This window comes from Meriones unguiculatus (assembly GCF_030254825.1).
Source record: "Meriones unguiculatus strain TT.TT164.6M chromosome X unlocalized genomic scaffold, Bangor_MerUng_6.1 ChrX_unordered_Scaffold_30, whole genome shotgun sequence".
NCBI classification, from domain to species: domain Eukaryota; kingdom Metazoa; phylum Chordata; class Mammalia; order Rodentia; family Muridae; genus Meriones; species Meriones unguiculatus.
Window position 1 is genome coordinate 9,462,213 of NW_026843706.1, and position 14,456 is coordinate 9,476,668.

Consider the following 14,456-nt stretch of genomic DNA (forward strand, 5'->3'; position numbering starts at 1 on the left):
GCCCACAATTTGGTTATGAGTCTCAACATCTGTGGGTTTTTTTTTTTTCTTTTTTTTTGTTGTTGTTGTTTTGTTTTTTTTTAATTTTATTTTTCTTATTAGTTACATTTTGTTAACTCTGTATCCCAGCTGTATCCCGCTCCCTCATCTCCTCCCTGCCCCTTTCCAAGTCCACTGATAGGGGAGGACCTCCTCCCATTTCATATGATTCTGTTTTGTCAGGTATCTTCAGGACTGGCTGCAAAGTCCTCCTCTGTGGCCTAGCAGGACTGCTCCTCCCTTGGGAGGTGGGGAGGTCAAAGAGCCTGCGATTGAGTTCCTGTTAGAAATAGTCCTTGTTCCCCTTACTATAAAAAACAAATTGGTTACTGAGCTATGACGGGTCACATCCGAGCAGAGGTTCTAGATTATATCTACTCATGTTCTTTGGTTGAGTGTCCATCTCAGAAAATACCCTGTGCCCAGATATGTTTGGTCCTTGTGAGGAGTCTACTGCATAAGGCATCTGAAAGACTCTACCTAGCAGTGTTTCAGAGTAGATATTAAGACTCATAACCAAACTTTCGGCAGAGTACAGGGAATCATATGAAAGAAGGGGAGTTTGATGTGGAAGGGATAGGAGTTCAACATCTGTTTTTATACTGTGGAGTAGAGTCTTTCAGAGGCCCTGAATGGTAAGCTCCTGTCCTGGTTCCTGTTTTCCCATTCTTCCAATGTCCATCTCATTTGTCTTTCTGAGTGGATCTTAGCAAGGGTCCTCCTCCTTACTTAGCTTCTTTAGATGTACAGATGTTTAATATGTTTATCCTATATTATATGTCTAGTATCCACTTATAAGTGAGTATATATCATGTACCAAATTTTTTAATTGGATTGCTTGATTTGTTGCTTTTTATCTTCTTTAGTGCTTTATGTATTCTGGATATTTGCCCTCTTTCAGATACAGGGTTGGTGAAGATCCTTTTCCAGGCTGTAAGCTGTCCTTTTGTTCTAATGACAGTGTCCTTTTCTTTACAGAAGCTTTTCCGTTTCATGAAGTCCCATTTATTGATTGCTGATCTTAGAACCTTTGCTGTTGGTGTTCTGTTCAGGAAGTTGTGTCTTGTGCCAATGATTACTAGGTTCTTCCCCACTTTTTCTTCTAACCGATTTAGTGTATCTGGTTTTATATTCAAGTCTTTGATCCACTTGGGCTTTAGTTTTGTGCAGGGTGATAAATATTTGCATCTAACTGTATCCAGTTAGAACAGCACCATTTGTTGAAGATGCTGTGTTTTTTCCATTGTATGATTTTGGCTTCTTTATCGAAAATCAAGTATCTGTAGGTGTGTGGATTTATTTCTAGCTGTTCTATTCGGTTCTATTGATCCACCATTCTGTTTCTATGCCAATACCATGCAGTTTTTATTATTATTGCTCTGTGCTACAGCTTGAGATCAGGAATGGAGATACCTCCAGAGGATCTGTTGTTGTATAGGATTGTTTTGGTAATTCTATGTTTTTTGTTGTTGTTGTTGTTGTTTTTCCATAGAAGTTGAGAATTATTCTTTCAAAGTCTGTAAGAATTGCTGCACTCTCTCTTTCCACCCCATTTTCCCCACATGATTTCCCACTCCAACTCTTGTCCTCACCTGCTTCTAGTTTGATGATGAAAATCTATTCTATTTCACCCACCAAGGGAGATCCCTCCATCCCCTCTACACTACATCTCTTTACCTAACCTCTGTGGATCTACATATTATAACTTGGTAATTATTTATTTAATGGTTAATATCCACTTAGAAGTAAATACAAACCATACTTACCTTTCTAGATAGATCTGTGTTACCTTGCTTAGGATGATTTTATATAGTTCCTTCCATTTGCCTGCTAATTTTACAATATAATATTTTTGAAACAGCTGATTGTGTAAAAGTACCCTATTTTTTATCCATTCTTCTGTTGAGGAGCATCCAGATTGCTTCCAGTTTGGGGCTATTATAAATAAATCTTCAATGATCATGGCTGAGCAAGTGTCCTGTGGTAGGCTGGATCATCCTTTAGGTATATGTAGATGGGTCTAGATTCCCAATTTTCTGAGGAATCATCATATTAATTTCTACAGTAGCTGTACAGGTTTATACTCCCACCAGCAACTGAAGAGTTTTCCTTTTCTCCACATCCTTACCGAAATAGCTGTCACACTTGTGTTATTGATCATAGCCATTCTGACTGGTGTTGAATGGAATCTCAAAGTGGTTTTGATTTGCATGTCCCTTTTGGCTAAGGGTGTAAAACCTTTCTTTCAGTCCTTCTCTAGCTATTTGAGATTCCTCTGTAGAGAATTCTCTCTTTAGATCTGTACAGCATTTTAATTGGATTATTTCATTTTCTGATATCTAGTTTATTGTGTTCCTTATATTTTTTGGATATAGGTCCTTTATTGAAGGTGAACATTTTAGAATTCATTTCCCAGTCTGTAAGCTGTCATTTTGTCTGATTGTCAGTGTCTTTTGCCTTACAGAATCTTTTCAGTTTCATTAGGTCCCATTTATTAACTTTTGATCTTAGTGTCTGTGTTACTGGTATTATGTTAAGAAAGCTGTCTCCTGTACCAATGCATTCAAAGCTATTCCTCACTCTCTCTTCTATCAAGTTTTGTATATATGCTTTTAGGTTGAAGTTTTGGGTCCACTTGGTCTTGAGTTGTGTGCAAGGTGATGAACATGGAAATGTTTCCATTCTTCTATATGCTAACCTTTGAACAGCACCATTTATTGAAGATGCTGTCTTTTTTTTTCACACAGGGTTTTTCTGTGTCTCCTTGGCTTTCCTGTACTTGCTTTGTAGACCCGGCTGGTCTCCAACACACAAAGATCTGTATCTGTCTCCCTCTGCTTCCCTGAGTGCAGGAATTACAGGCATGCACCACCACACCCTGCTAAGATGCTGTCTTTTTCTAGTGTGTATTTCTAGATTTTTTTTTATTTAAAAAATCAGGTTTTCATATGTGTGTGGATTTATGTGTGGGGCTTTAATTCAATTTCATTAATCAATATGTTTGTTTCTATGCCAAAACCATGTGGGTTTTATTATATCAATCTGTAGAACTGCTTCAAATCAAGATTGATGGTATATCCAGCAGTTTTTATTGTTCAGGATTAATTTAGATATCCTGACTTTTAAATTTTTCCATATGAAGTTGAGAATTGCCCTTCGAGGTCCAAAAAGAATTGTGTCAGACTTTTGATGGGTATTGCATTAATTCTGTATATTGCTTATGGTGCTTGGCCATTTTGTTATATTGTTCATACTGATCCATGAACATGTGAAACCTTTCCATATTTTGATATCTTTTGCAGTTTTATTTATTAAAGGCTTGAAATGTGTTTTATCCTGCAAGTGTTTCACCTGCTTGGCTAGAGGTATCCCAATATGTTTTACAATTTCAGGGCCTTTTATGGAAGGTATTGTTTTCCTGATTTCTATCTCAGTAAGTTTTCCATTTGTATGTAAAAATGCTACTGATGTGTTTGAGTTAATCTTGTATACAGCCACTTTGCTGAAGTTGTTTATTAGCTAGGAGTTCCCTAATGGAATTTTTGCGGTCACCTATGTATACCATCTGCAAACAATGATATTTTGATACTTTCTTTTCCAATTTGTATCTAAGGCTTCTTCAATTGTCTTATTCCTCTAGCTAAAATTAAAGCACTACATTGAGTAGATATGGGAAGAATGACAATCTTGTTTTTTTTTTCCTTATTTTAGTGGAATTGCTATGTGTTTTTATCTCTATTTCATTTTTTGGTAGCTTGCTTTATATTGCCTTTATTAAATTTAAGTGTGTCCCTGTGTCCCTAATCTCTCTAAGACATTTATCATGAAGGGTTGCTGGATTTAGTCAAAGACCATTTCTGCAACTAATGAGGAAAGGAGGGTGGAACCTGGAGGAGGTAAAGGAGAAGGCTGCAGCCAGGATGCAAAGTGAATAAATTGTAATAAATAATAAATTAAAAAATAATAAAATCTTAAAAAAGGAAATGATCATGTAGTATTTTTTTTCAGTTTGTTTATACTATTGAATACATTGAAAAAAAATTACATTGAGTTATCCCTGCATCTCAGGAATGAAGCCTATTTAATCCTGGTTAATATTCTTTTTTATGTATTCTTAGATCCTTACAGCTAAAAGCATAGGGCCCCAGGTTTTTGTTTGTTTGTTTGTTTCCTTTCTTTGGGTTTTTGTTGTTGTTATCTATCATTTTTGTTTGTTTGTTTGTTTTGGTTGGGTGCCTATTAATGACTGCTTCAATTTCACTAGGAGGTTATAGGTCTACTTAAAATATTTTTCAATCTTGATTTAACTTTAGTAAGTAATATGTACTGAGAAAAATTATATACTTCTTTTAAATTTTCTAAAGATTTAGTTTACAAGTATTTCCATTAGTATTTTTGCATTTCTGTTCAAAAGGGATATTGGTCTGTGATTCTCTTTTCTTTGTTGTGTCTTTATGTGGTTTGGGTATCATGGTATCTCTGCTTTCATAGAAGGAATTGGGCAGTGTTTCTTCTGTTTCTAATTTGCTGAGTAATATGAGGAGTGTTGGTGTTAATTCTTCTTTGAAAGTCTGGTAAACCCAAAACCCCAAGCCAGATTTTAGTTGGGAGTCTTTTAATGACTGCTTCAGTTTTACTTTTTTCGAATCTTAATTTAACTTTGGTAAGTAGTCCATACTGAGAATATTACCCATTTGTTTTAGATTTTCCAATTTGGTGAGGTACAAATTTTGAAAGCATGTTCTTACGATTCTCTGGATTTCTTTGGTGTCTGTTGTTATGTCCCAATTTTTGTTTCTGATTTTGTTGCTTTGGATATTATCTTTTTTGCATACTAGTTAGTTTGGATGAGAGTTTGTTTATCTTAACTTTCTCAAAAAAAAACCTCTTTGTTTAGTTGATTTTTTTGTATTGTTCTTTTTTTCTATTTTATTGATTTCAGTTTGAATATTTCCTGCCATCTACTTACATTTTATTAAGTGAGTCAGGGACATTATAAACCTTGGGCAGTGGGAGAGGTTGCAGACATGAATGTGTTTGATTTGATGATGCTAAGAGTTCTAGGGATACTTCATTTACATGCAAAGAATACATACATGATGAATGTTTATTCTTTACTTTAGAATATAAGAATGCATAGTTTTATTTCCAGAGGTGAATACACCACATTGTTGAAAGGATGAATGTTTGTTCTTTCTAAAATAACTTTAAGAGAACATGGATCGAGGTAGTTGCTTACTTTCATCTCTCTTCTTGAGAACATTCATCCACAAAAATAAAGAATAAACATTTATCATATGGGTGAGGAAAGAACTCCAGGTATGGCTAAAAAGTCATTTGTTGAAAGTTAAGGTCTAATTAGCATAGGATTTCTAGGAATCCCCAGGTGCTTGCTGAACTAGTTCTACCACGTGAAAGGGAGTTGAACATATTTTTTTTCCCTAAGGATTATGTGTCATTCCTCAGGTAGAGGATCTGGGAGTTCAGGTTCCACAGATCAGTCTGTAAAGATAGACATCTGCTGACAAAGGGAGTCTTTAATTTTGAACAGAACTCAGGGACTATCCCGTAATGCCAGCCTTTTTAACAGCAGGGTCCCACAATTGATATTGATAGATATCAATGGCTAATTATTGTTGATACCTGTTATTTCATGGTGGTGATGGTGGTAGTAGTGGTGGTGGTGCTGCTGTGTGTGTGTTTCTACCTTTTATTTTTCAGGTGTGAGATTATTTACTTTCTGTGTGTAGTTAACCTCTTTAGGTTGGAGTTTCCATCTATCCCCTTCTGTAGAGCTGGATTTGAGAACAGATATTGTTTGTATTTAAATTTATTGTGGAATATCTTAATTTTTTTTTCATCTACTGCAATTGAAAGTTTTTCTGGGTATAATAATTAGGGCAGGCATCCGCAGTCTCTTGGAGTCTGCAACATATTTGTAGAAGTCCTTCTGGTTTCAGAGTCTCCACTAAGAAGATAGGTGTAATTCAAGTAGGTCTGCCTTGGTCGTTTTTCCTTCCAGCATTTAATATTCTTTATTTTTTTTTCCTGTATGTTTAGTATTTTGATTATTATGTGATGAGGTCTTTCCTTTCCCATCTAATCTGTTTAGTGCTCTGATTGCATTTTTATAGGCATGTCTTTCTATAGGATATGAAAATTTTCTTCTATGATTTTATTCAATACAATATCTGGGCATTGAGTTTCTTCTTTTTCCTCTCTACCTATTACATTTTGTCCTAGATGTAATGTGTCAGGAATATTTTAGATTTATCATTTTATTTGACCAATGTATTTATTCATTCTACCATATTTTTAATGCCTGAAATTCTCTTTTCCACCTCTTATATTGTGTTTGTTGGTAAAATTTTCCTCTGTAGTTCCTGTCGTTCTTTCTAATTTTTTTTTCCAGAATTCCCACAGTTTGTGGTTTTCTTTATTGCTTCTATTTTCATTTTCAGGTTTTAAACAATTTTATTTCTTTCCATCAACTGTTTGCTTATTTCTTGGCTTTTTAAAAGAATTAATTCATTTTCTCCAAATGTTTCTGTTTCCTTGGAGTTTATTAAGGGATTAATTCATTTCCTCTGTAAGGACTTCTAACATCTCCTTAAAGGTGGTTTTCATGTCTTTTTCTTGTGCATCAGGTATGTTGGACTATTCAGGACGTGCTATGGTAGGGTACTTGGTCTGTTGTGGAGACCTGAATATTATTGGTTATGTTTTTATGCTGGCATGCTGGCATCTGGCTTTGAGTTGATTATAGGCCTGGGTGCTTATTTCTGGTTTTGTCTTTGTTGGGTTGGTGTTTTTGTTTTGTTTTGTTTTCCACCGTGTAGATTTTCATAGTGTAATGTCTGTGTGTTGCCTATTTCCCTGGCCTGTTTAGCTGGTGTGTTCATGGGGAATACCTGCTAGTGCTGGAGGCTGAGTAACTGAGATGAGTTGGGGGAAGGAAGGTTGGAGAAGGTCTTGGTGATCCTTGAGTATGATAACAGAGAGGATAATGAGACCACAGCAGGATTCCAGCTATAGAACTGGGAATGAGACTGGGGGAATTGGATGTCAGGAGCAGTAAGAGAAGTGGGGAGTCTGCCTTCAGTGTAGTTATTGCCCTGGGAAGAGCTGCCCTTGGGTTAGCATGGATTCCTACAAAAGTGGGAGTCTGGGACAAAGCAACAATTTGGGGGAGAGAAATTAGGAGGGTATTTTTGTGAGATCCACAGAAGATGTGAGCAGGGGTGAAAGAAGGCTGCAAGTGGTATTCTGTTGCATTGCTAAGGATGAGAGTGGGAGATTGAGTCTGGAGGAAGAGGGAGAAAGAAGAAAGTCTGTGGTCAGTCTACCAGGATTTCTGACAAGCATGGCCTGTCCCATATGGTAAACTTTTAAACATATATATATATATATATATATATATATATATATATATGCAAATCTACAATGTAGAAAATACTCCTCAAAATCATAAAAAAATAGGAAAAAAGAAGATAGCTTATTTTTTTTGAAAAATAATACTCTCAATATTTGTTAGAATATTGGTTCTCAATTCAGAGTATACATCTGAATGTAGAATTTCCAGTGAATACAAATACACATTTAACTTAGCTAATCTGAATTCTTATAAGTAGTTCATTTATTTTGGAGAAGCCATGAACATTTTCTAAAATAATATGCTTGCTTTAGGGTTAAGTGTCAGTGCCCCAATTCACTGAGAATGTCCTAAGAAAAATAGTGTTGTTTTCCTTCAACCTTTCATTTAAAGTATGTAGGTATGTTTCTTTAAGTGACACCCAGAACACAAAAAATTCATGTAACAAAGTTATTGAAAACTAGATTGAAGGCAGTCTGATTTCAAAGATACAGATGGTTGCAAATTTATAAGAAGTTTGACTTAAAGGTCTTGTAAAATCCAAATGTACTCAGTAGAATCTACATTGTTTGATTTTCACATATTTCTGAACTAGTACTATACAAAAACATACTAGCTGTGGACCACAGTTAACTAAATCATGTGAACTCTTCCTCTTTTCAGAGGAGATTAGCTTGGGTTTATGAGATTGAACTATTTTTCTGCTCATTTGTCTGTTCATTGGCTGTTTGGTTTTCTCCAAAAGTGTGCTGAGAAGTCTTTGCTGAAAGCTTTCATATCTATAACAGCATTCTTACTTGTGGATGAATGTTCAAACCATCTTCTCAAGAAGAGAGATGAAAATAACCAACTACCTCGATCAATGTTCTCTTAAAGTTATTTTTAGAAAGAATAAACATCCATCCTTTCAACAATGTGGTATACTGCCCTCTGGAAATAGAACTATGCATTCTTATATTCTAAAGTAAAGAATAAACATTCATACCTTCCACAATGGGGTATACACCATATTGAATTCTGGAAAGAAAATGATGTTATTATAAGGTAAAGGTTTGGTTATGAATTCTTCTGAAAGAATAATTTGATTGAAGGTATTGAGAGATGTGAGTTCTCCAGTACATTCTTATAGGCCATTCTTGTAGATAAGAGATGCACATAAAGTATATGTAGATGAGGACATATTTAAGATTGTACCAGTGATACCACCAAGAGTCTTGGAGAAGGAAGAGAATCTCTCATGGAGCATCAGAAATAGCAAGTATTAAACTTGTAAACAAGAATTCATGATGAATTAATAACTGTTAAAATTTGGGTCTGTATATCAACACATATCTCATAAGAAAGAAAAATAATTACTCATACCTGAATATTTATACTTACATAGCATCAGAAAAGATTCATATGTAAGGTATCTATGCACCAACAGCATAAACTAAATTCAGTAGATTTTCAAAATCTTTATAATAACTAGCATGGTATTGAATATAAATTAAATTTATCCTCCTATATACTTCAGATTAGGTTAATATTACTTATAATTTATAATAAAATATAAATGTTATACACATATTTTTATATATTGTATTGCTTATGGGATGATTACAAGAAAGTCAGTTCTGTACATTTTTATATATGATCAGTATTTTTTGAGTATTTTTATCTATGGTTCACTAATACAGAAACTTTGGTATAAAAGATCAATTGTACTTACACATATTCATGTTTCTACCTTGATAATTAGTTAAATTGACTTCTAAATATGAATACATAATTTTTCACTATTCTTTCTATCACTAAGCCTTATAAACTTTGTTATATTTCATGAAGATAATTTGTTATATTTATTTTCTGTATGTGTATATGCTTGTGTCTGTGCATGTGTGCAAACACGTGGAGGTCAGAAAATAATTTTCAGGAGTAAATGCTCTGCTTCTACATTGTGAGACTGAAGGATAGAACTCAAATCATCAGGTTTGGTGGCAAACACCTTTACCAACCAACTGAGCATGTTGCTGGCTCTTCTCTACCATAGATTTTGAGAAAAATTCTCTTATTGAACCTGGATCTTTCAAGTTGGCTTCACTTGGCTGTACAACAAGTCCTCAGGTACCTTCGTGTCTTTGCCAAACCAACCTCAGGCTCAGAAGATCCAACACTATACCTGGGCTTTTTTATGGTTTTAAATACATGACTTATTATATTGAAGTAAGACGCCATGTTGAGGGGAAAACATCTTTTTTTTTTCAATTTCATTTTAATTTTATTTTCTATTTATGTGTGTTTTGGCTACATATATATGTCTGGATACTTGTATATCTGCATGATATGCATTCCTGTTGCCTTCAGAAACCAGAAGAGGTTGTTGTTTCCTCTACAGCTAGAGTTACAGACAGTTTAAATACACCATGTGGGTACTGGAATCAATCTTATGTCCTCTGTAAGAACAGCCAATTCTCTTATAACTACTGAGCAAACTTTCTAGCTCCAGAGCATACACTCTAAGACCCTTATGGATACCCCAAGTCACACAGTTTGAGTCCCATGATAAACTCAAATATATATATATATATATATATATATATATATATATATATCATGCACAAAAATAAGAACAGTAACTAACAGTAAAATTCCAGAATTGACAAAAAATGCAGCTTAGTGTCAAAGTACTTGCTTATCTAATATGTACAAACCCTGCTCTTGTTCCTCAGCATAGTAATAACAATAACAACAAATATATAACTAATGTACTTTTCCTGGTGTCTGACATCACTATTCTGGGAACTGAGGCCACACTGGACGTGTGCTGCAAGACCGTTAAAATGGGTCTGATGACCTGAAACTTGCCTAAGCAGCACATATCCCACAAACACGTTAGAAGGTTTGTAAATAATGGTTTACATTATTGCATCCTGGGTGGTTTGCATCTTGGGTGGACATGTGGAACATAGGGATGATTTGAGTTCTAGATAGACACAGTAAGACCAAAAATTTGAAAGCTTAGAAATTATTTATTTTTGTAAAATAGTGAACAGTTTTTTGGACTTGGGCTGACATACCTGGCCTGTATACATGAGTTCTGCGGAATCTAAAATCTAGTCCTCATGCTTACATGGTAAACACTCCACACATATCCATTTTTGCAGCTTATTCCTTTATATTTATTTGTAAATTGATTTTATTGCTATCAAGAGTTCATGTCTTCTAAACTCACCTTATTTAATGAATTGGAACTGTGAGACATAAATATTCTTCCCATCACCTAGGTATAAAGAAAAATCAGTGTTGTAGAACTCTCCAGAAGCAAGCACCTTAGAAGGTGACTCAAACAATCAGAAAATGTTTGACAGATAGTGAAAGGATTTTCAAGACCCAAGGGGGATTTGATGTAGTAAAAGGTACAGTAATTTTAAATGCTTACTCTACTGAGGAAAAACGAATATTCATTTCTGCCAAAAGGTTCAAATGTAAAATGGCCAATTCTTCTTTTATGGCTCTGATGAGAGTAATCAGAGAAACAAGGAAGTCAAAATAGTACTAAGACCAATAGAATAAACTATTATGCCCTTGGCTTTAGTGTAAAATAAGTGAGCCACATAGGAAAAACTTTGTAAACACAAAAGTGGGAAGAACAAGACATATATATTACAGCACTACTATAATCATTAAATAAAATATTTGGAACTCTTCCCGGCTGCAACCAGCATGGTGGTTGGCAGTAAGGTCCCATGGAAAATTGACAATGTTAAGCTCCTGGGCTGTCATCAGTGGAAAATAAATGAATACCATTTACAGTACTTATGTAGTTTTCAAGATATTTCTTCTACAGAGTCTCATCCTTTAGGGCTTTTGTGTGATTCTGGCAACTTTCTGTTCACTCGCCTTACTGCTATTATCACTGATGACAAAATTTTCCATTTGTTCCCTTTTTTAAAAACTTTCTCTGGAACTTGCATTTGCTCAGGACTTCAAGTTACTACCTGGTGACAGTGTTCCTTATTAGCCTTTTATTTGCTGACCCAATTAGCTATATTTTTTTCTGAAAAGAAGTCCAAGAGAGATAGTTCCAAAATTAATTAGTCACTATTCAGTAGCCCTGTTGGATGAAACTCTTTTACTCCAGACCAGGTGTGGTTGGCTTTGGCAAGTGCCTGGTCTAAATCCAATTTCCTTGGCAATAGTGAGGATGAAAAAAACATTCATTTATTCATTCAGTGTGCATTAGTAAAGCTTATCATTTGTGCCATGAAGGGAACTATAAATTGTGAATCATAAGTTTTAATAAAGATCAGCTATACATGTCAAATATAATAAACTCAAATAAAAATAAATGTATATATAAAAAGTCATAGATAGGATAGGATTCTCTCAAAATGAGACTATTGTCATGACAATCTTGATTAAGCTTTCTTAGAAAAAAAACGTATTCAACAGATGAACTGTTTGACCTATACAAGTAATTTTGGTAAAAAACGACTCATAGACATGTGATGGTGAATATAAGTGAGGGAAAGCAGAAAATGAAAACCACATATAATATTTGTATTATCCTGATAATGAATAGCATTCACCATATTAAGAATCATTATAGATGTAATAGTTGTCTACATGTTGCTTTATACATGGTTATTTACTTTAATTAAAAGAGGTGTGACAGTACTTATGTTTTTATTGCCTTGCAATTCAAATGTTATTGGAATCAGGTTGAAATACCTTTCCACAAGATGACACTCATAATTTCTTTTCTTGTTTATTTTTATACAACCATTTAATATGCTCAAAAGGGCCACAGATTATTTTTTATACTTTCAAAGGTTTAATTTTATTTCTTGTAGTTATTTATTCCTTTGGGCAGCAGAGGAATGATACTTGATTTTAAGGAAAAATGTTCTGCAATAAATCTGGTTAGTATTCATTTTATAAATGCTATTCATGGATTCTTTAATTAAGATTGGAAAGAAACTAGATTATTGTATTTAATACTATAATTGTTTTACAACTCTGTTCTTAGTACAAACTATCTTCCTAAAATAGTTGATCTTTAAAAATTAAATTTTTTTATGAAATTTTCTAATAACATTTATTTACATTTTGATGTTTTTTGAAAAAGATTTTACCAAAATTGAGGATGGAATCTTTGGGTTGAATTTTTTTCTTCCACATTAGTATTTTATGATAATACCTGCATCTGGCCATTTTTTGGAACAACTACATTAAGAAGAATCTCACAACCTGGTTTTGGAGAATAAAGGGTACAAGGTATCACCATTGTCTTGAATGGCTTCGGCAAACTCATTATTATTATTTTTTTGAGATAAGTTCATATGAGGATGAGAAGACAGGAAGAAAAATCAAAAACATGCAACAAAAGCTTGAGATTATATGTAATGATTTTTCTTAGAATTGTATTGAATATTAAAACATAAATTCACAATGGTATGTTCATGTAAAATTGACTGAATCATGTTATTGCTGTTTTATTAGCAATGGTATGTAAAATAAAATTACATAGAGACTGAAGCATTAACCAAGGACCAGGCATGAACTGGACTTAGGCCTACAAAGATGTAGTAGATGGGTAGCTTAGGTCTCATGTGGGTTCCCTAGTAAGGACAGTGAGGACTTCATTGGATATGGACTCCCTTGCCAGCTTGTTGATCACTTCCCCCTGGCAGGACTGGCTTGCCAGGCCAAAAGGGAAAAAGACATACTCAGTCCTGATGCAACTTGATGAGCTTTGGGGGGTTGGCAAAGGGAGTTCCCCTTTTCTGAGGAAAAGTGGAGGAGTTAGAGGGAGAGAGGGAGGATGGAACTGGCAGAGGAGGAGGGATGGGTCTACAACAAGGATGTAAAGTGAATTATAAAATAAATTTTAAAATAATTGGAAAAATATCTGAACTTTTTTTTGCGTTCTTTATTTTTTATTTTTTTATAATAATGAATACAAGAGGCAATGCTGTGGTAAACTTGTCAGAAATTTGAACATAGGGATCTCAAACTTAGGTATCTTTGGAGACAAAATTTTATATATCCCAATCTGGTCTTCAACTGGCTATGTAGCCAAAGATGGCCTTACATGCAAGTATTTGTGAAAATATTTATTTGGAGGTCAGTTGATGCTGTCACACTGAAATTCAACATTTTTGTATTTGTGTTATAGAAATATTTATGCACATATATGAAATGTCAAGATATCATTTTTTTCAATGTTATTTGCAATATAAAAAAGCAGCATGAAGATAAGCAGATACAAGCCACCAGAAGGGAAGTAAATCAATAAAATATGGCAAAATGATTAATGTTGTGATATATGGAAATTAATTGAATTAAATGTATGTATTCATTATATGGAGAAATTTTGTAAAAATTATAATGATAAATATATTCTGAAAGAATAAAACCTTATACTGAGGAACTCATGATTATACACTCATATACACAAATTTATTTATTTCAATTTATTCATATTTTGTCTCCTCTGCAGCCCCATCCCTCATCTCCCAGTCCCACTCATCTTCCCTCTTCTCTCCCTATGCCCCTACCCTAGTCCATTGATAGGGGAGGACTTTCTCCACTTCTTTTTTCTTTTCCATGATCATTTTTTAAACTGTTTTTCTTCAAAATTTATTCATTATGTATCCCGATTCAAGACCCCTCACAAGAGCACCCACATTTGTAAAAGAAACATTGATAAAACTTAGACCACACATAGATCCCCACATATTAATAATGAGAGACCTCAACACCCCACTCTCAACAAAGGACAGGTCAACAAAACAGAAATTAAACAAAGAAACAATGACACTAACAGAGGTCATGAATCAAAAAGACCTAACAGACATTTACAGAACCTTACACCTGAACACAAAACAATTTACCTTCTTCTCAGCACCTCACAGAACCTTCTTTGATAGAACACATAGTTGTTCATGAAGCAAGCCTCAACATATACACAAAATTTAACAGCAGTGTATAAAGCAACTTTCTAGTTGTGCTTATTTTAGTAGATATGCCAAATAGATCAGCAGTGGAATTATTGATTTAA

At 34.2% G+C, this 14,456-nt stretch overlaps 1 protein-coding gene across 4 annotated transcripts in view; it reads left to right on the forward strand.

Moving 5' to 3' along the window:
• Positions 1 to 14,456, forward strand: part of Il1rapl1 (interleukin 1 receptor accessory protein like 1) — a 1,800,273-nt gene that overhangs the window by 1,252,008 nt on the left and 533,809 nt on the right. The window lies entirely within an intron of this gene.